This window comes from Orcinus orca, chromosome 12 (genome assembly GCF_937001465.1).
Source record: "Orcinus orca chromosome 12, mOrcOrc1.1, whole genome shotgun sequence".
Taxonomy (NCBI): domain Eukaryota; kingdom Metazoa; phylum Chordata; class Mammalia; order Artiodactyla; family Delphinidae; genus Orcinus; species Orcinus orca.
The window spans coordinates 47,219,829-47,242,612 of NC_064570.1; the positions used below are offsets into that span (position 1 = coordinate 47,219,829).

General features: G+C 44.1%; 1 protein-coding gene across 6 annotated transcripts in view; it reads left to right on the top strand.

Moving 5' to 3' along the window:
* FYN (FYN proto-oncogene, Src family tyrosine kinase) overlaps positions 1–22,784 on the top strand; it is a 276,852-nt gene that overhangs the window by 145,034 nt on the left and 109,034 nt on the right. For 3 of the 6 annotated variants that reach the window (XM_012539555.3, XM_004264712.4, XM_012539558.3), the window contains exon 3: positions 14,258–14,327. The exons of 1 other annotated variant lie outside the window; for it this stretch is intronic. The gene's annotated coding sequence lies outside the window, so the exon portion shown is untranslated. Of the gene's footprint in view, positions 1–8,338; positions 8,487–14,257; positions 14,328–22,784 lie in introns of those variants that run through there. 2 more of the 6 variants (XM_049695526.1, XM_033418632.2) reach the window with 2 other exon arrangements.

The following is a 22,784-nucleotide window of genomic DNA, read 5'->3' on the forward strand; positions in this document are numbered from 1 at the left end:
CTTTTGAACGCTCCAGGGACCCCAAAGAATCTGAAGATGTAGAAACAAGTGGAAAGTACCTTTGACCTTTCAAGTAAAATGCAAACACTAGGAGTTAGAGCTGCACTTTCTCTCACAGTGAATGAATTTGTGCAGTGCTTATTTATTCACCTTCATAGCCAATAAAGGGAGACTTCCAACGGGCCCCATTTTTAGGTCTGTGTGTCTCCCCTCACCCCTTCCAAGCTCCGTCTCTACCTCCTCTTCTCTCTATCATAGGGCATTAATTTGTACATGTGTTTTTAATGTTTGGAAAATGACTTCAATGTGGGTGACAGAGAAGAGAGATTTTCATAATTATGTCTGATTTGGACGAGAAGGTTGGTATCCTTTCAGTGTCCTGTGGTCTTTCTCAGAAATGTTAACTTTTATAACACTTAGAGTAGCACTTGTTTGTTTTTAATGTTGCTTTTTAAAAACCATTTCCTGAAAGGCTTAGATGGAAAACTGTGAATTACTTTTATTAGGTTTTTGAAGTGCTAGTTATCATTGAATTATTTCCCTCACGTCTGGCAGCACCTCACCTAGTCTTGTCCTTGGAATGTTACTGAACCTTGCAAGAACTTTGAGTTCCTTCTGCTTTTGTCTGAGGTTGGGAAGCAGGTATTCATTTCTGAAATTGTTAATCTAGATGTTCTGAGAAAGAATACGGAATATACCTTTAATCACTGAACCTCATTTCTAGCTCTTTATTTTTTCTTAAAGAATAAGTATAGAGTTTCCAAAAAAAAAAACAAAAAACAGAAAGCAATGCTGGTTATAAACAGGTAGAATCCAGCTGGCACTGTGTAGATAAAAACAAGCCCAGAATTCTGTTCACTTATCCTTCACCACAGGATTGTGAACTGGGTCAGGATTATCCTTGTTTTACAAATGAGGCGGCTGGAGCTGGAGAGGTGAAGCCAGCCTTTCTCAGGGCCACAGATCCAGGGAGGGTTGAGAACAGGGCCTGCATGATTACTGCCCAGCCCTGCCTGCCTTTGGGTCTTGTTAGAGTTTGTACCCAGAGACCAAATTTGACTCTCCAGTGCCTAACAGAGTTGGAGCGTGACAGACACTCAGTAAATGGTTGGTGAATGAATATATTGACAGAGCCAATATATTGGCTGAAGTTGAAGATGTATAATATTACCCATTGCATAGGGTTACCGTGAGGACAAAATAAGATAATAATATATACAAACATAACATATATATATACACATATATATATACACATACACATATATATGTTACACATATAACATGCTCAGTAAATGCTCTTTTCTCCTCTTTTGTCTTGGTTCGTTTAGACCATCCGCCTGTGGTTTTGCTACCAGGTGTGTATGTCTCTCCATTTATTTTGATATGATGCACAAAATGTAATACATTTTGTGATATGGTTGTATTACCATATCACATGCACGTGCGATTGAAAGAAATTTTTTTCACCAAATAATACTACGTATGCTGCCTGTATTAGTTTGCTAGGCTGCCATAACAAAGTACCACAGTCTGAGTGGCTTAAACAACAGAAATTTATTTTTGCACAGTTCTGAAGGCTGGAAGTCTGACACATCAACGTGTCAGCAGTGTTGATTTCTTCTGAAGTCTTTCTCGTTGGCTTACAGATGCCGTCTTTTCCCCTAATCTCTTCGTCTTATGAGGACCCCAGTCATATTGGATTAGGGCCTCACCCTAGGACCTCATTTTAACTTAATTACCTCTTCAAAAGCCCTGTCTCCAAATACAGTCACATTCTGAGGTTGTACTGGGGGTTCGGACATCAACATATGGGAAAAGGGAGGCACATTTCAGTCCATATCAATGAATGCCTTTGATATTTTTCCCTTTTATTTCATTAAAGAAAATGCTGGTGACAAGCAACTAAGTTGAATTTTCTGACCCCCTAAATTGATTACAGACCACAGAGTGAAAGGAACTACGGTGGTGGGTTGTGTAGGTTTACCAGGTTAGTGTGAAATTGGCACCAGCACTGGGACTGGCCGCTGATTGCAGAGACAGCCCTAGAAGCTCAAACACAAAAGGGAGCCTAAGGTCAGAGTGGGCAGCCTTCTGCAAATATACAGCAAGTTCCTTAGCTCGGGTCAACAAAAGTTTTCTGTAAATGGCCAGACAGTAAGTATTTTTTGACTTTGCAGGCCATATGGTCTCTGTTGAGACAGCTCTGCTTTTGTATCATGGCAGCAGCCAGAGACAATACATGAACTAATGGGTGTGGCTGTGTTCCAATGCAACTTCATTTATAGACTCCGAGATCGGAATTTCTTAGAATTTTCACGTCACGAAATATTCTTTAGGATTTTTCCCCCCAGCCATTTAAAAATGTAAAAACCATTCTTAGTTCATGGGCTGTGCAAAAGCAGTCAAATCAACCCACCGGCTGTAGCTTGCCTACCCTGCCCTTTCTGGTACAGCCAAGTCATCTAGCTGAAAGGCTCTCAAGGAATTGGCCTGGGTGATTTTTCCTCAGTCCATGTAAATTCTAAACTGATTATCATGCTTGACTCTTGTGATTTATCTATATTTCCAAATGGAAAAATCTCTGTGGCCACTCATGATAAAAAATGACTTTACTTTTAAAAATTTTTTATTGGAGTATAGTTGCTTTACAATGTTGTATTAGTTTCAGGTGTACAGCAAAGTGAATCAGTTATACGTATACATATATCCACTCTTTTTTAGATTCTTTTCCCATATAGGTCATTACAGAGTACTGAGTGGAGTTCCCTGTGCTATACAGTAGGTCCTTATTGAAAAATGACTAGGGCTTCCCTGGTGGCGCAGTGGTTGAGAGTCCGCCTGCCAATGCAGGGGACACGAGTTCGTGCCCCGGTCTGGGAAGATCCCACATGCCGCGGAGCGGCTGGGCCCGTGAGCCATGGCCGCTGAGCCTGCGCATCCGGAGCCTGTGCTCCGCAACGGGAGAGGCCGCGGCAGTGAGAGGCCCGCGTACCGCAAAAAAAAAAAAAAAAAGCCTTTAAAAGCAAATGTTATTTTCTTACCAGAGAGAACTTTAACTGGGGATGTAGAAACCTCCTTAAATGATCCACACAATCGTTATCTGTCAGATAGTGAAGAGTAGAATCAGCATCAGGAAGTCTGCACAAAAACAACAGAGTTTGAATCTAGGGGGTCTCCTTTGGGAAGCCAATATTCGGGGAAATGGAATCGCTGAGGAAAGTCCCAGGTGTCCTCGTGGCACATGGAGTCTCCTCCATGCAGCTGACTGCATGGTCCCAGTCCCCATGCTCACCTCTCAGGGTGAATGAGGTCTCGCTCATAGGAACTCTGCACCCTCCTCAGTCCCCTCGCACACGGTGCCCTCCCAGCTCAGAAGGTAGGCCACAGTGAGACCCTCTCTCACTCCCCGTGGAGGCTGCCAGCAGCCCAGGATGCTGTGTAAGTGCCCAAGTAAATCTCCCTACCAGAGGGTCCCAGAGAACAAAGCATCTGAGAAGACAAGAGTCTGGCCATATGGTTTCTGTGCCCCCAGGGATGTATTTTAGTGGTGGCCAGAGCAGTTGTGCAGAGCCCATGTCTAATGATGACAGGCCAGCCCCGCACAGCCTCTGAGCAGCTGCTGAGGTTGAGCTACCCTCAGAACTGGAGACAGAATTCTCTCTCCATCCATGTGATGCTGCACGATCAGGACTCCGCCCCGTGACTATGTGTATCCAAGCGGGAATCTGAAGAGCCCAGAAACGGACAAAGGCAGGAATGGTATACTGGGAGTTATTTTCAGTATTTCAGGCTGTCGAGTGGAAACTATACATTTATCCACAGTAAGGCTTAGAGGCCAGCTGAGCTGTTGTTGCCCCCAGGGGCAGGCCTGAGCTGATGTCTTGGGGTGACTCTGAAGGGGGATGGAGCACCTAGAGGTGTCACATAGAGATCACCTTTATCCTCAGGGCTTTCCCCTCCAGAGATACTGCAGACTGTAAACCAAGGCCCCAGGAAGCTGTTTTTTAATCGACGTGAAAAATTGGGCTTGAATATCCAGATTTTCGCCTTAAAAAATCAGATAAAATTAAAAAGATTTGTTATTTTATTTTGAAACTGTTTACTTCATGCCATCCTAACACACAGTAATAAAATAACTTTGGCATGACAGTCATCTTAAGTGAATAAAAAACCCAATGAAATGAAATGGCACTTTTAAGCTTTTAGCAAAGCAAAGTTTTGAATTATCTTGCTTAAATTAGATTTCTGTGCTCTTTTGCTTTCAGTATTTACAAGAGCTCTGTTTTGTCTCTGGTTTCACTGCCTTAACCACTGAGATTATTTTTAATTGAAGTATTATTAACATTCATACAGAAAAGTACACACATTGTTAATTGCACTGAAAATGAATTTTCACCAAGCGCATACTCCCCCGTAACCGGGAGCCAGATGGAGGAAGAACGTCACCCAAGCCCCTTAGACCCCTTCCCAGTCCCAAACCAACCCCACTCCCACCAGAGGTAACCATTATACCATGGTTTCTAACATAGGTTGAATTTGTCTACTTTGAACTTTATATAAATAAAATCTCAAGGATGTATTCTTGTGTCTCTTTCAACATTACATTTGGGAAATTAACCCATGTTGTTATGAGTTGTAGTTTGTTTGTTCTCATTGCCGTGTAATGCATTGTTTTTTGTAAATTTATTTATCCCTTCTATTGCACATGGGCTTTGGGGTGGGTTCCAGTTTGGGGCTATTGCGGACAGTGCTGCTAGGAACACTCCTGTACATGTCAGTGGGTGAGTACCTTTAACGTTGCTGAGGACGGATTCCTTGATGGCGAGATCCTGGGTCATGGGATGTAGGTATGTCCAGCTCTAATAGATCCTGCCAGGTCTCCAGCGTGTCTTCATCAATTTACATTCTCACCAGCACTGTATGAGAGTTCCAGTTGTTCCATGTCATCACCACTTTGTGGTTTTTGTCTCTGTCATTTGGGCCTATCTGGTAGGTGTGTATTGGTAAGGCATTGTGATTTTAATTTAGTTTTCTTTGATGACTAAACTAGAGCATCTTTTATATGTTTATTGGCCATTTGGATTTCCCTTTTTGTGAAATTTCTCTTCAAGTTTTTGCCCATTTTTATATTGGGTCATCTGCCTTTTCCTTATGGGTTTGTAGGAGTTCTTTGCTGGATTTATATATTGAAATTATTTTCTCCACTATGTGGCCTACCTTTTGATTCTGTTGATATCTTTTGATAAAGAATTATTAATTTTAGGGCTTCCCTGGTGGCGCAGTGGTTGAGAGTCCGCCTGCCGATGCAGGGGACACGGGTTCGTTCCCCGGTCCGGACGGATCCCACATGCCACGGAGCGGCTGGGCCAGTGAGCCGTGGCCGCTGAGCCTGTGCGTCTGGAGCCTGTGCTCCGCAACGGGAGAGGCCACAACAGTGAAAGGCCCGCGTACCGCAAAAAAAAAAAAAAAAAAAAAAGAATTAATTTTAATACAGTCCAACTTATTTTTTTCATTCATGGATAACACTTTCTTGTATTCTGTTCTTTAAAAATCTTTACCTGTCACAAGGTCTGAACGTATTCTTCATTTTTTTCTGAAAGTTTTATTACTTTACCTTTCACATTTATTTCCACCATCCATCTGGAATTGACTTTCGCATGTAAAGTAGAGATTAAGAATCATTTTCTTCATATGGATACGCAGTGTATTCATTTCCTAGGGCTACCGTAACAAGTACCACAAACTGGGTGGCCTAAAACAACAGAAATGTATCCTCTCATAGTTCTGGAGGCCAGAAGCCTGAAATCAAGGTGTTGGGAGGGTCATGTTCCCTCTGAAGGCTCCAGGGAAGAATGGTTCCTTGCCTCTTCCTAGCTTCTGGTTGTGGCTGGTAATCCTTGACATTCCTTGGCATGCAGCTGCATTGTTCTGATCTCTGCCTCTGTTGTCACATGGGCTTCTTCCCCTTGTGTTTCTCTGTGTCTAAACTTCCTTCTTCTTATAAGGACACTGGTCGTAATGGATTTAGGGCCCACCCTAATCCACTATAACCTCATTTTAACTAATTACATCTTCAGTGACCCTATTTCCAAATAATGTCACATTATGAGGTCCTGGGGGGTGTTAGGACTTCAATATATCTTTTGGGGGAACACAACCCACAATACCCAGTGAACCCAGTGCCATTTATTGAACTTCAGTGTCATCTTTGTCATAAATCAGGTGATTATCTGTGTAGGTACATTTTGGGACCTTCTTTTTTGTTCTGTTGGTCTAATTGTCTATGACACAGATACCACACTGTCTTAATTACTGTTATTTTATAATGAACCTTGGTATCTGATAGATGGGATCCTTGGATGTAGGTAAAATAGGTCCTTGGTAGAGAAAAGGTAGAGGCGTTAGTTCAGCCATGTTGCCACATGGAGAACCATGGCTGGAAGAGGTATTGAGGACACGATGCAGATAATGGATGGGATAGAGGTCTAGATCTGAGGTTTTCAGTGTTGAGAACGTTAGGGTTCCCCAGAAGTGCCAGGTGGGCCAGGAGGATGGCCAAGGTGGTGGTGTTTTGAGTCCTTTCCTCCCTGAACCAGAGCTGTTCTGTTCCACTTTTATCTAGTATGTTGGAGTGTAGCATAAACATTAGAAATACACATGCACTCACATCTACGTGTGAATACACAAGATTTTTATACTAAAAAATAGCTTAAAGACTACCAGACTAGATATTCTTTAACATTCCATTCAGCCCCAGGATTCTGGGATTTTAACATTGTAGCCAGCCCACACTCCAGTGCCTCTGCACACATTGTTATTAACCTTGATCTTGGCAGCATTGTGATACTGTGTGCATATCCGAGGCCTTCCCAGGAGCTACTGCAGAATGTCTGTTTGGAGGGTCTTGAGCGTGGTAATCAGGTTGGAAGAGAGCTCGGGGACTTGTCCAGCTGCATCATAGCAAAGCAGCATTTTTATTCAGACTCTGGATTGCAAATCACTAGAAACAGCTTCATTTACAAGGAAAATCAGAAATAATTCAAGTACACCACAAAACAGAGTTTCTATTTTATCTTTACCTGATACCTAAGAGATGTGATCACCTGATAGAAACTCACTGCCAGGAAGAAAAGAAAGACATGCTTATTATAAATATATACTTCATTTTCATAAGTTTTATAGAACAGAATCTTTTTCCTCCTGACAGTCAACTAATTATTCCAATGGCATTTACTTCGTTTATGTCTTTCCCAAATAAACCCTCAGCCTAGAGGTTTAAACATAGCAATCATCGTCATTATCATAAATAATAATAATTATGTAATTATTAATATATTGCATATTAATGACGTATAATAAATTGTTATTTGAAGGAGGAGGAGAAGAAATTATATCCCTACTACCCTTCCTGCTTGGGGTTGATGGAGACTGTGGGGAGCCCTAGAGCCCCATCCACCCCCTCCGACCACCCCTTTGCATGACTCAGCCCAACCACCATGCCAGTGAGCCCAAAATAAATACCTCAGAGCCGCCTCTTGGGCAGCTGAAGATAAGCTCATTTGCTGGTTTGGGCGTGCCTTGCTCCACCGTGAGCCTGAGTCCCCCTCATCCTGGCGATGGCTGATGAGAGAGGAGCAGTCAGCCCTTTCTAGTCCGACCTTCCTGCCCTCTCGTCCTGTGGTCAGTAACCCCTTTGTGCTGGCCGAGTGCTCTCCATGCGCATCTCTTGGTCTGCCCATCACTCTTCTCCTCTTTCCTTGCACTCTTTACTCCCGCTCCAGCAAATAAGAGAACAAACAACAACCACAGCCTTGCTTGAGTATCCCCAACTTGTGGTGGTGAAGCCAGAAGGACCAGGGCCCCTGTAGGCAGGGAAAGCAGATGGGCCAGTGATGCCTTCTTGGAGCGCCCCTCTTCCTCCCCCACGAGGGGTGAAGGCCACAGTCAGTCCTAAAGCAGGCTCGGTTTCCTAGGGAACTCTGTTTTCTGCTTCCCATCCTCCTCCCCTTGTGAATGGGCTTTGTTTGCACACTTGCTTGTTTGATGTGTTATCGCGCCATTTGGAACTCTTTAGTTTTGCAGACAATTGACTTTGGACTTGCAGGGGACGCTGTCACATGCCCAGCTTGCACCACACGCTGCACAGGACAGGACAGCCGTAGCCACCGTAGGAGAGCTATGTAAGGGAGGGGAAGTCACCCTCCCTAGCCCCTGCCCCTGCCCCTGCCCCTCATTCCTTGCTTTTGAAATTAAGACAGCAGGGACTCACACAGCTGTTCCTTAACGGGTAGGCCCTGCAAGTGTGCTGGCTTTATCATCAGCCTGCACTGGCTGGAGGAAGACTTGGAAGCCCCATTACAGAACATAGGTCACAGAGGTGAACTGAAAAGGACAAAGCCCTCTGACTCAACAAAATGACGAGAAGTGGCTCCTCTGTGCGAAGCAGTGGGCCGGGCAGTGTGACAGCGGTTCAGAGATTTAGGGTAAGTGCCTGCCCTCAAGGATCTGGCTCTTTCCTGTGAAGCAGACAGTGTGGTAAGGTCTATAGTAGACGTGTAAATGGTGAGATGAATTCCAGTGGAGGAAATCGGACAAGAAATTCAGGGAGGGATTCATATTCGACTTGGGCTCGAGGGGCAGGTTGGGTCGCCATTCTTGCAGGTGGAGGTAAGGGTGCATGAGAGGAAAGAACAGGGCAGGTGAAAGCCAGGAGGAGGGACAGGTGCTGGAAACAGCAAATGCTTTCGGAAGGCTGGGTGTGAGGGAGGAAAAAGAAATGGGAGATAAGGCCAAGGTGGGTTTGGAATGGAGGTGGGTGGCTTTGAGCGCAAAGCTGAAGAGTGTGAGTGTGTGTTAAGTCATTGGTTTTTCTAGCCGTGTCACCACCCTGAGGTTCCTTGGGGGTGGCTCATAGGCACTGCAGGAGCAAAGGTCCAGAGCAGCTCCTTCCTTGTGCATGTTATATACTGGGGTATTGTCTTTCTTTTAAGAGGGTTCCCATTGGCCTGTGCCAGAGACCCATTCTCACTTATCTAGTCTCCATCGGTCTGCAAGTACTTACTGAGAGCCCTGTACGCCTAGCCCTGTACTCAGTTCTGCTGAAAGACGGTGGAAGATTTTGACCCAGTGGCATGGTAGTAAGAACCACTGGATCAGCAGCCTGAATTATAATTCCGTCTCTGCCACCCACTCATCATAAATCCTTAGGCAAGTCTCCTGGCCTCGCTGGGACCAGTTTCTCACCTGTGAAGTGCAGGGCTGGGCTGGTAAGTTGTTCCCAGCCGAGACATTTTAGGACCAACATGATCAGTACTATAATCTAGAGTTTTCCTGTGTGTGGACAGAGTAGGAAAGGGAGAGACCAGAGGCAAAGGGGCCACTTAAGAGGTGATGGCAAGAATTCCTGTGAGATGTCTTAAGAGTCTGAGTGAGGCCTTTTACTTATTCATTCAACAAACGTAATACTCAGTGCCAGCCACAAAGTCCCTGTCCTCGGTACTTTCTGTCTAGAGAGCAACAGTGGGACTGGAAACAAGGGTGATAGATCAAGAGATGTAGTTTGAAACTCATGACAAGGGTGATAGTTGGAGCTGTGGACGTATATGAGGTACCAGGGAAGAGAAAGCAAAAAGGTTTGGAGGGAAAGAGAGACCTGAGGTGATGGAACCTCAGGAACATTCTGTGGAAAACCAACTAATGTTTACTCCATAATAGAAGATACATTCTCTATCAAGCCAACGCAACACACCCATCCCCCCAAAATATCCCATTGTTGAGAAGCTATGACACCAAAGAGAGAATGTCCATTTAGACACCCAGTTCTCCTTGACTATTGACTGCATCACTCCTGTATATGAAGCAAAATTACATCAGAGCCATATATGGTTTTATATAATAGCAGGTCTATTTGGTTTACTCAGAAAGGTCTTTAATATGTTAACAGTGATACGTAAAAGTGGTATGGGTGGCTGCCTAAGCTGTTAGTCCCTCAAATCTTTTCCCAAACCAGCTTGCTCCCTCTCGCTCCCTCTCGCTCCCTCTTGCTCCCTCCCACCACCCCTCTTTCTCCCAAAGTTATTGCAGTGGATCCAGAAGCAGATGCTGAGAGCCTCAAGCTTTTCCTTATTTACCCTTCAGTAATTACATATCACAGGTTGTTTTCCCTATTAGAGTCTGGGGCTTAGCAATTAGTCTCCCATTGTTTTTGCAGGAAATGACATCCATGTGACTTCTGCGGAAGCAACTGTTGACCACTCTGGTTAAAAGAATTTGGAAAACGTTCAGCACTTCCTCTGGTTGATCATTTAGACTGGCTGATTTAGAAAGCTTTTGGAAATGTGCAAAGCAAATAACGGTTGTCAGAACCGGAAATACTACTGGGTCAGTTCCTGAACAAAATAGGCCTCTCAACTGTTGCTCTGGTCTCTTGATGCACTGACTTGTCTGGACCCTTCACTGTGTGGCTGACTGGTGCCTCGGCATTCTGTTCCTTTTATAATGCTTTATTAGGGACTGATTAGGCAGGATGCTTTCCAGCTGCAGACAATTGACAACCCAACTTAAGGAGGCCTGTACAATAAGAAACTTATTGGAAGTCTAGTAGCTCTGCAGACTTCAGGGTTGACTGAATGCAAACACCCCTACTCTCCTTCCCTGTGTTTTTTCTGTCTTTGCCCTCCTCTGTGGGCCAGCTTTATGCTTCAGTTGGAGCAAGATAGCTACGGAAGTCCTAGGCATCACATCCTACACAACATTCAGAAGGAGGGAATTTCTCCCAGAAGAATGAGGAGAAGCTCCCAGCAAAACGTTCTGCACATCGTGTTGGCCTGAAGAAGGTCACATGCCTATTCTTGAACCAGTCACTTGCACGAGGAACAGGTTTCCCATGATCAGTGTGTCTCAAACTTCAGCATGCTCACAGATCACCTGGGATCTTGTGAAACAGCTTCTGATTCAGTAAGTTTGGGGTGAGGCCTCAGAGCTGACATTTCTCAGAAGCTCCCACGTGATGCTGATGTTGCTGCTGGGCACCCTGCAAAGCCTTAGACCACTCAGGCCCCTACCCCCCCACCTGGGAGTGCTGTCACCTTTTCTCAGGCACTGTGGCTGAGGGAACATGGGGCATCTGTTAGGAAGAAGGAAGAGGGAATGGCCCCATGCAGATGAAAACTGTAGTAGAGATGCTCGTATCCAGTGCATAATGAGAATATTGCCTTTAAACAGGAGCCACACGACGTCTATGATACGCATTAGAAGCAACAGTAACATGCTAAGTGCTGTGGGAGTGCCTATAAACATCTTATATGTACTCGTGAGGATGTGTACGCTGCAGTTTTTGAAACAGAAGATTAAACAGTCATGCTGCCCTCTTCATTATCATTCAGCTATTTTAATTTAATACCATATACCTAGTGTGGCTCAAAAGGAACAAATTCAAATGAAATAGATTTAAATGTCCCTAAGTATAAAAAGAGTGTGCCAAGTCCAGCCATTGTCCTCTGAGTAGCTATCTCATCCATCTTAGTTACTGGGGAGGGAGGGTACACCCCGACATGTCCTGCGAGTCACTTGACATGATGTCGGGCATGAAAAATGTTGCTTGCCAGTGTTGAATTTCTGCCGAAGCAAATGGTCACAGTGTCCTAATGCGTGGTTTTCAGTGGAGAAAATCATTATGCTCTCTTCATTGAAAAGGAAGAACTATTCTGTTATTTTTCTTGTTTTTTTTTTTCTTGGCAAAAGACACACAGGAGTTCTGAGCTGCAGCAGTTTTGGAAAAAAGGCTGATAAGACCAAAGGACCAGTGTCCATCATGAGGCTGCTCCATCACAGACTCGGTGGGGCCCGGAGTGGAACATGCCACGAGGCGTTGACTAAACCCTTCTGGGATGGCCCCCTTGGAGGGGTTGCCATCTCCAACCTCATATGCAAAGACATCACTCGGGAGGGGAGGTGGAATTTCACTGCTCCATCGACTTGCCTACCCTGGAACCACAGCTTCACATCTGTGAGACCTGTGGGAAGGCAAAGCAACTCTTACTAACTGGCCTCACCTATGTGGGTCACCAAAGCACCCGTACTTAGGGGAATCACTCGCTATTCCTTGTCTTTGCAAAGGCCCTGACACTTTGAGAGATTCTCAGCTCCTCTGGACTAGCTGGGGAAAGCTGCTAGGCTCGAAGTTCCACTAAGGCAGGAATTGTGCTCATGTCACACAGATGCCCCATGTATGGGCGGAATGATTGAACAGTCAGTCTGTTCCAGGGAGATCTGTCGGTCAGCCACGCCGACCAAGCATTCACTCTCTAAGGAGAAATAAAAGAGGGGAACATTTTGTTGCCTAAATTCAGAATTTTATACTCTAAATATACAAAGTTTAGGCATCTCATCTGCATATTTACAGCCTCATAGGCTGCCAGACAGAGGTGAAATGATATTAATATTAGCTGAGCCTGTGTTCTGCAAGCAAGACTGCACTGTTATTCACTGATTGGTTCAAACAGTGCTGGCTGAATGTCTTCCTGCTGTGAGCTACGAGGCAGGGCATTCTTCACCGCCTTGAGAGGAATAAAAAATGGGGAAAAAATAGGGCCTTCCCTTACAACTTAGAAGACTTACAACTTAAAAAGTAGGATATAATCAGTACATTTAAAGTATCTATATCAAATAAAATATAATTTTTAAAAAGAGAAAAGCAAAGAGGGGTAAGATAATACCAAATTGAGAAAGTCCAGGTAGAAAGGGCTCAAGAAGATGATGAGAGTTACTCTAGGCCTTAAAGTGGGGCTCGTGACCTGGAGTCCATGGATGGAATCCTGGGGGAGGGAGTGTCTGTGAACTTGGATGGAGGAAAGTTATCTATTTTCACTAACCCTTAATTGAAACCTAACATTTCATTCTTTTATGACAGTAGTATTAGCTATTTGTCATCAATAGTAATTCTAGGTATTTTCATATTACATTATAGTTACAGATACCCTGAAGTATCATTTATGCCCAACATTACTTCAAAACTACAGTAGTAATTAGAATTTTCCTGGAAATTATTTAAATATTAAGAGAAGCACATCATAATTTTGTTATATATTTTGATAACTGAATATCAGTATACTTCTTTTGAATCCTGTGCATTTCATGTGTTAACTTCAAGAATTTAAAAACATTATTCTGAAAAACATGTCTCTAGACTGTTATGGACCAAAAAGGTAAAGAGCCCCGGGCTTGGAAAATGGTGAGGCCACCTACTGGCACTTAAGGGACAGAAGACACTCAGAGAAGGGTCTGGAATGCCCACAGGCTGAGGCAGGACTGGTGGCTGCATTCTGCAGCATCTGATGGGAAGATGTGGGGACAGAGCTAAGGCGAGTGGGAGGCCCAGGCTGATATATTGATAATTTCACAGGTAAACTTGTAGGTGGTGGGAAGCAGTAGAGGCGTTTCCGCTGAGGCTTTAAGTTGTGTTTAGGAAGAAGCAGGATTGGAAGAGAAGGAGCTGGAGGCCAGGAGATGGGTTTCTGCAGGGAGTGTAAAGATGAGAATGGAGAGAGGCGGTGAGTGCCAGAGTTGCCATGGGACGCGAAGGCCAGGCTCAGGCCAGGATTTGCAGGGCAGGTGAGCAAGGCCGCCTTAGGCTTCAGGCCTGCATGATCCAGAGAAGGATAATAGCTCCTCACCTTCCCCGAGTGATAACTGTGCCAGATGCTGTTTTAAGCCTTTCAATGTCATTTATATGTCACTAAATTTATATTACTTAATGCTCATAACAACCCTGTGAGGTTAGTACAGTAATTCCTATTTTTCAGATAATAAAATGAAATCTAGAAAACAGAAGTGAGGGCCTCGCAGCCAGCAGGGGAGAATGGAGTGTATTGCTGAAAGAAAGAGGAAAGAGGAATTGGTTTGGGGGGTGGGGGGGAAAGGTTATGGGTTCAGCTTTAGATATCTTTGCATTGTTCTCATATCTTCAGTTATTTTAAAAGGCTAAAAATTCAAATAAAGTATTTATAAGCACAGTTTCTGGTTTATTTCATTGTCCAGATTGTTATTTGTTTGTTATTAGTGAGTGCTGAGTCAATTTGTAAATTGGTTTCATCTTTCCTGTGAAAAACAAAGAGGAATCTGGCAGTAAGAGTGTGGTACATTGATGGGTGCCCAAAACAAGGAAGATGTTGTGGTTTCCAGAAGGGAAACACAATATATATTAAATTACTTCTGCCTAATGATGCATGTTTCCTTTTGTTGTGGTATTTTTCAGGACCAGTCCAGCAGCTGTATTAGAAGACATGTGGTATATATAAAGTTTGTGATCGTTGGGGGAAATTTTGGTAAGTGTCGCTGCATTTATTTCTGATACCTTGTGAAGTAAATGGTGCTCATAAAGGGAAACCATGGCCTTGTTCTGTGCATCTTTTAAACCTGTACTACACTTGACAAAATGGATTTTATAACTAAGTGTGACGTTCAGTTGGTGTTTTCTGACAGTATGACATTTTTTTTGGTCATTGCTGATGTTATTAAGCAATATGGGGTTTTCTAAGATATAATAATAAGTCTAGATTTTAGGAAACCTTCCAGATACAGGATAAAGAATACCCTGGACCATTTAGCTTATGTTCTTAGCCACCCGTGGAATGTGAGAGTAATAAACTTGCAAACCAAAAGAATAAAAAAATGTTTTTAAGTTTCCAAAGCAGAGAGATCCTTCTGGTCTATATGTTGAAATGAGAGAGAAACAGGCAGTTAGCTGCTTGGGGAATGATGGGACATGAAAGGGAGTTAAGAATCCAGCATGCCAGGGACCCAGCCCACCAACCAGCATAACAGCGGCCTGAGACCAGGAACGTTAAATTTAGCAAACACCCAGAAGACCTTGCTAGCAGTAGTCAAAAAGGACAGGAGACTTGGGTTAAAACTCAAGTTCTACACTTACCGGTTGTTGTATAACCTCTCTGAGCCTCAACCTCCTTGTCTGTAAAATGAGGCTTATAATGTTACCTACCTCAGAGTGTTGTTGTGAGAATAAAACGAACTAGGTAGTGCTGGGGCAGCATGAGTGCTCAATAAAGCAGTTATTCTTCTTTTTAAATTTTATTTTATTGAAGTATAGTTGACTTATATTTTAAATATAAAATACATTCAATATTTTATTGAAGTATAGTTGTGTTTATTTCTGCTGTACATCCATTACAGTTTATCACAGCATATTGAATACCGTTCCCTGTGCTCTACAGTAGGACCTTGTTGTTGATCCAGTCTATATATACTGGTTTGCATCTGCTCACCCAGTCTCCCAATCCATCCCTCCCCCTTGGCAACCACAAGTCTGTCCTCTATGTCTGTGAAAAGCAGTTATTCTTGACAACAGAACACCCTTGTTTGGAAACTGGACATTTGCCATTGAGGTCAGGCCAGCAAAAGGTGTGAGAGTATCTTCCAGCAGGAGGGCCGCTGGGAAGGGGTTGGTCACACCCCACTTGCTATCACAGGGGGCATCACAGCTGGTCGCCACAGTCCCTCCTGCAGCGTCCACTGCATAGCAATGTCCCCGAGAGCTTTGCCATCTTCTCTAACCCTCTCAACCCATTCTTAAACCAGCTTAGCTAATTTAACTTCCCTTCCTGCCATCTTTGCAGCCAGGTGCAATCACGTTGTTTGAGCTTTGTTCAGTTTTGGAGTCAAAGTTATTTTGAACCAAAATAACGAGAAGAAAAAGAAGGGTCGGGAGGAGATGGTACCCTTGGTTTAGGCCTCAATTACCACGTTGAGGCTTTCATTTCAAAACCCTTCTTTGGAGTTTTTGTCTATGCTTATTCTGCAGCCTTCACAGAGATCCAGTTATTGGAAGGAAATTTTTGAGCTTTGACCAAAAGAATTTGGCTTTGGGGTGGAGCCTTTACCTGTGGTTGGAGAGAATCAACCATGTCGGCTGATGGTTAAGAGCGGGTGTCTGGAGGTGACAACCCTCCAGTTGCAGGGGATCAAAGAGATGGACACGGCCTCAGGGGTTGTCTGGCCCAATCTCCCACTCAACAAAAAAGCCTTTTCTCCAGAATTCTTGACAGAGGGGAATTCACATTCTCTCAAAGGTGGGGTTTGCTACTGCACAGAGGAGCTTTCTCCAATTAAAAAGCAATTCAGGGCACAGGGAAATTTAAGGGGGTGAGAAAATTGTTCTAGATCTTGATTGTAGTGGTATTTATACAACTGTAGGTTTTGTGAAAACTCACAGGACTATACAATAGAAAAGGAGAATTTTGCTGTAGTTAATTAAACCTTAATTTTTTTAATGGGAAAAAAACGAGCAATTAGATACCTGGACATTAGGTCACATTGTTAAAGAGGGAAGGAGAGAGTAGGAGGGAGGAAAGAAAAGCAATCTAGTCCTTCTGTTGAGCTACAATATGTGGTCAAGGGAGCAAGGACTTGGTCTTCTTACTTCCTGTCATTTCAGTGTCTGGACAGTGACTGCCACCTAGAAAGCCTGTGATAAGTATTTATTGAATTGCTGACTTCCCTGAGTCACTCTGTAAGCAGATAGAGACAAGTGCACTCACTTCTCCACACACCAGCCCACCAGATATTTGAAGATGCTCTCCTTCCTCGTTCTTCTTCTCTGGGCTGAACTTACCATCTCCGTTCTTTCACTCTTTGTCTCCTGATGTTATATTCCTTTCCCTCCCCACCCGGCGCCTCTTCTTGAGGAAGCATAGGCTTTACCACTCCCTACACGAATGGCCCAGTGCTAGAAACGCAGCCCCCGAGGGGGTCTGGCCCGGGAGGCGTACGATGGGTGCTCGCTTCTGTAGATGGTGTTAATAGACACCAACCCTTATCCCCTTCCATACTGAGAGCCTGGTAACTGGATCGTGAAGGATTTCTTACCAGTAGTCTTCTAAGAATGGAGCTCCTAAAAGTAGGGAGGTTAGCAGTCCAAGAGATCGGGTGGCAGCAAATCCGTCCTCATAAATGTCTTAACTGAAATGAGGCCAGGCCCTGCCACCACTAGTTTGAAACAGCAGTGGGGCTGTTTATAAATCTTTTGGGGTAGTACTGTATTACACATCCTGATTCTTCACTGTGAGTCATAGGAAGTTAGAAATTCTGAAAATTAAACTTGTAGGTGCCTTGAAAAATCTAGATTTTTTTCCTGGCCATGCCAGGGAGAGGTATATAAATAGAGAGAGAGAGAGAGAGCAGTAGTTCTCAACCTGGGTTGTTTTTGTCCTCGCAGAGGACATTTGGCAATGTCTGAAGAAATTTTTGGTTGCCACATGGGACGGAGGGAGGGTGTGTGCTACTGGCATCTAGTGGGTGGAAGCTAGAGATACTGCTAAAGACCCTAAAATGCACAGGACACCCGTCTCCACACACACACAGAAATGATCCAGCCCAAGGTGTCAATAGTGCTGAGGCTGTGAAACCGATATGGAAATAATAATAATAAAAAAAAAATCAACGTCTAAAGTACTCATTATTTTGAGGGTTTAAAATTTTTAATATTTTGACATTTAATTAAATGTAAATATATAACTAAAAAACATAAAGAAGTTTGTTCAGAGAATCACAGAGCTGAAAGGGCCCCTACATTACCACTGATTCCAAGCAAGAGCTTATCTAAATGAATTCAGACAGATGGGTGTCTGCAGACTTATAGTGAGGACTGTCAACTAAAGCTAGAAGCAAGACTCACACAACTTGATCCCAGCATTCACACAAAAGACATTGTCTCGTATTTTAAATTTCAGCCCCAGCTTCTTCAGATGTGTTTGTCTTCAGATGACCTCTGAGATGAAACGGTATTTCAGTCTGGGCTAGTCCATCCTTTTGAATCAAGGGTGTGATGAAAATGTGCTTAGGGAGGAGAGAGATCTCATTACAGATGATTGAGATTGGGTATTTTGGTACACAGGACTGTTTATTTCCATCAATTTTCTAGTGACACTGCAATCTGGTTTAACCGGGAGCTGTTGAGAGCTTGTGTAGCCCAATATGGCCACATTTGCTGAAGCAGGGAGATTGAAGCAACATATGTCAAGTTGTGATATAGGACAATCCACTTGAAAAGATTTTAATTATAGGGCCTATTTCGGGAGGGTAACTGTGCTTTTTGTGAGGTATATTTTGGGATCCACTAACCCAGCTTCAAGGCCAGTAATATCTTCCCAGAAAGGGTGTGGTTGTGTGCTTGTGGACATAAATATTTTCTTACCAAAAGCTTTGGTATTTGGTATTTTCCTTTGACTTTACTCCCCTTCATTTTTCTTTTTCTGATAATCTTTCCTCTTGCAAGAAGGCTATGAAAATGAGTTCTGAAAGCTGGAAGAAGAGGAGCATAAAAGATCTCATTTAGATGGCCGAGCCCGGAGATTCAGGGACTTTACATGATCAGTCTGCTGTTTTTAGGACGGATAGAATTTGGAGGAATGTGCCAAAGGTAATAGTAAGCAGAGTCAAGGGAAACTATAAAAACACCATGTTGGGGCAGCATTTCTTAATGTAAAGATCTGTAGCAAAACTACACATTTATAGCTGCTCGTTTCCAGCACCCCCTCTCCAGCCCATGGGTAATTCTCTTGAGCTTGTTTCAGCGCTCTTCGCCTAATGACCTGGAGTGCGTATCTGCTTTCGCTTTTGTTCTTCAAGGTTTGTGCCTGTGCCCTGCTCTGCCTCTGGTGCGTCAGGTGGATCCCTGGGGGAGTGGGGAGCGGGGGCTTCCTGCCTAGCCCTCCAGGTGGCTCCCACACACTAACCTATGTGAACCGAGGCTCCATTCTCCCCTTTGTCAGGGCATACAGGTCGCATGCAGCATCCCTGCCCAGCCTCTCAGATTCCCTTCCGTGAAAGCCACTGAAAGCTGTAAAGAACAGAGCAGTACGACACGTTGAAAGTCAGCTCTGTGCATGCTGGCCCTGCTCGGGCGTGCGTAAGAACAGAAGCACCACATTCTATAGCCTTGTACTCTTGGTCTTTGAAGTAATTCGCACAATCGTTTATCTCTTGCTCATGAAGAGCAGTGTTCTTCTCTTTCCAGGTTAGTTTTGGTGCCATCCTAAACCAGGTTCTTTGAAGCTGCTTTGAGGCTGCCTGCCCTCCTGCTTGTCTGCTCCAAGAGCCCACGTACTTAGAATTCACTCTCAAATGCACACTGTTGTGTGGTTTTTCCCCGCAGCAACACGTAAACCAGAATTTCCCGCTTGTGGAAGGGAAATGTTTTCAGAATAAGTAGCTGACGTGTATTTTAGTACATGACTGGAGAGCTGACCCTGTGTAATACCTCCCACCTGCCATCCAGGTGGTGGGACCCACCCACCCCCCCAGCCCTGCCCATAACTGACAGGCTGCCCATGTGAATGCATGTTATGATACCATTTGTATAACCAGCTTAGGTTCGTAAGAAGCTGCGGCACACTTGCCCCTCCCAAGCCACCTCTTAGGTGGTGGAGCAGGTGTTATGCTCAGATACACTCTGAGGCTCAGAGACTTTAGCCTGTGTCTCAGGCAGGGGGCGTTTGGGAGTGTGGGCATGTTTGTTGTCCTGCCCTCGAAGAGTAAGTCACTGTTGGCATGTTGGAGACGGGGTGGGGCAGGGATGGTAAATGTCCTGCCGTGTCTGGGACAGCCCTGCCCGGTGAAGGACTGTCCCTGGCACAGCATTCATCGCACTCTTACTCAGAAGCACTGCTCTGAGGTTGCATGGCTGCTATGCAACAGAGCCGGGCTCATACCCACTCCCTCTGAATCCGGGATCTTTATGTCCCTCTCCACATTAAAGGCATCACAGAAAATCCCCACTTCTTTGGGAGTGCTCACTGAAGTACAGTTGAACTCACAATGGCTGTTCCTCAGATTGTGCCATTACTGCTGTACACACCAGAGCTCAGGTGTGGCACACTCCAGGGGAAACTGCCTCTCTGAGACCTCAGTGGCCCAGCCCACCAGCACCCTGTTCCTGCCGTTCCTCTGTCAACGCCCAGTGCAGGTGGAGACAGAGAGTGCTATCTTTGGAAGAGATCAAAGAGGATGCTCCACCCAAAGCCTTTGATCCAATCTTACTGGCTTACAAACCATCCAGAGGGGCAATTAGGTATCAATCTCAGGAGTTTTTGATAAGATATCTTAGGCTTCATATCTACCTGGTACACTTCTACAGCCTGTTGGAGCTTTGTTTAAAGTTTGGTTTTGATGTCAGCCAACAAAGAAGCCAGACAGTGGCTACATCAGTTTGAATGAGCACACATGAAATTTATTAAAGTGGTAAAAATAAAACCATGTTGAATGAAAAGGCGCACAGTGAAGCTGACCTGAATATAAAGGTTGAAGGGATTATGAAAACGGGAGGAAGCGACAGTATCTGATCTTTTCTCTTTTTTCTTTTCTGTTTTTTTTCCCCCTTTTTCCTTTTCCAGTTTCTATCTCAATTTTTTATTTTGAAAATTTTCAAACCTACTGGTTTGAGAGAATGATAAGACAAATACCAATTGTTCTAAATTTGCCACATTTGCCTTTTTTATTCCCTCTTCCAGTTACATATACGTAACATATATGTAATATACAATATATATTATATATAGTATACATTATAGAAATTTTTGCTACACCATTTGGAAGTTGCAAACACCTTGACACTTTAAATCGTTCACCATGTATATTCTAAATCTAAGGACTTTCTTCTATATAACTACAATACTATTAGCTAGTAAGAAATTTAACAATAATTCCATAATATTATCTAATATCCAGTCCATATTCAAACTTTCCCAGTTGTCCCTGTGTGGTTGTGGTATAAAATGACTTACCTTCTGGGCTTGTCTGTTTCTTCACAGTGTGTTTTAACTTGCTCCCCACTTCCTAAAAATTGTTAGATCTATAGGCTTGTGATTAGATGCAGGTTAAGCCTCTTTCGTTAAGAATACTTCATAGGTAGTATTGCATGCTTGATATTACATCACATCAGCAGGCAGATGATGTCACCTTGTCCCACCATCCACAGTGCTAAGTTTGATCTCACAGATCAGGTGGTAACCAGACCTCACCAGTGTCCAGATACACTTTGAGTCAGTAAGGCATCTATGGGCTGGTACCTGGGTCCTTCGTCAACATGCTGTCCCCCACCCACCTTCAGTCCAGTGCTTTGAGTATCGATGAATAATCCTCACCTACAGCAGTTATTACACTGGGATAGTGTCTGATATTTTTCACACTTTGCTTTCACTCCCTCAGTTCTTATAGTGAATGATCTAGGGCTTCGTATTTTTCAGTGATGATTTTTAAGCCACTTCCTTGGTAGTCAGCTATCTTTTGCTGTGATAATAGATTATGCTAAACATTTTTTTTTTTTTTTTTTTTGCGGTACGCGGGCCTCTCACTGTTGTGGCCTCTCCCGTTGTGGAGCACAGGCTCCGGACGCGCAGGCTCAGCGGCCATGCCGCTCCACGGCATGTGGTATCCTCCTGGACCGGGGCACGAACCCGTGTCCCCTCCATCAGCAGGCGGACTCTCAACCACTGCGCCACCAGGGAAGCCCCTATGCTAAACATTTTTATTTCTCACCTTCAGAATAAGAAGGAGTAACTTTAGCAGAGCATTTACTACATACCAGGACCACACTGACTCCTTACCTATGGAACTCCTTTCACTTTCTTCTCTCACAACAGCTCAGAGTAGCAAGCGAAGTGACTTGCTCTGGGTCACCCAGCTCCCACTGTGGAGCCAACATCAAGCAGATCTGTCAGGCTTAGAGCCAGGGTTTTCCACCCATCCGTGTTCCCTCCGACCTCCAACCCTGACAGTTTCACCCACCCTACAGTTCTTGCCTTAGATGAATGCCTGCCTGCCTGGTGGGTCCATAAACAGGGAAAGTCAGTGAGGGCAGGGCTGTGCAGCTGGAGAAACACAAGCCATCCACACCTAAAAGGGGCAGGTGCTCCTGGGTCTCTGACAGATGTGGGCCCAGCACCACCAGAGATCTCGATCTGTGTGTTAACCATTCCAACTTTTTAATGTTGGCAGCTAATTAATATATTCTGATACTTTTCAGCCAAGTTGCCAATTTTCAGCACCAGCACCGCTGCCGACTGAGGCTGCCTTGAGTCAGTCATGGCTTTGCTTAGAAATGGAATTCATTGTTTGTCTATTTGCTTATTTGTTTTTAACACCCTCTTTTAAACAGATATTAATATTCTTGAGATGTGATACTGTTTTGACTTGGGGGGGTGTCTGAGTTTTGAAGAGGGAAAGTTGGGCTTCATGGAAGTATTCTTTAATTGATACATTCTTATAAAACCTTCATTTTATGGGATTTTTTTTTTCACTGAGTCAACACAGTTTATTACTGAACTGCACTTTCACTTTCAAACAGACTATTTCAAAGAGCTGGAACAAGTGTGAGGTGGGAGTTGGGGGAGGGACAGGTGCCCCTCAGGAGCCAGGACCCCCGGCTGGCTTCCCCGGGCCAGGGCAGGGGAGGGAGCATCAGGCCAGTCAGTGTCCAGGCGCCAGCTCTCCACGTGCACATGCACAGCAAGCCAGCAGCTCCTCACACATAAACACAGGCATGCTTAACAAAAATGGGATTTCTTAACTAGCACAGTAGTAGATGTTTTGTCTGTAGCTTTGAAGGAAGGCAAATACATTTTGCTCTGAATATTATCCTTAGAATTTTTCTTTTTCAAATTGTTCTCTGAGTCCTTGCAGGGCGATGAAGTTTTTGTGTTTCACCCACCTTGCACTCTGTGTTCTCTGTGTATATTTAACTGTGTAAACGAGTCCCAGAAGAACCTGTA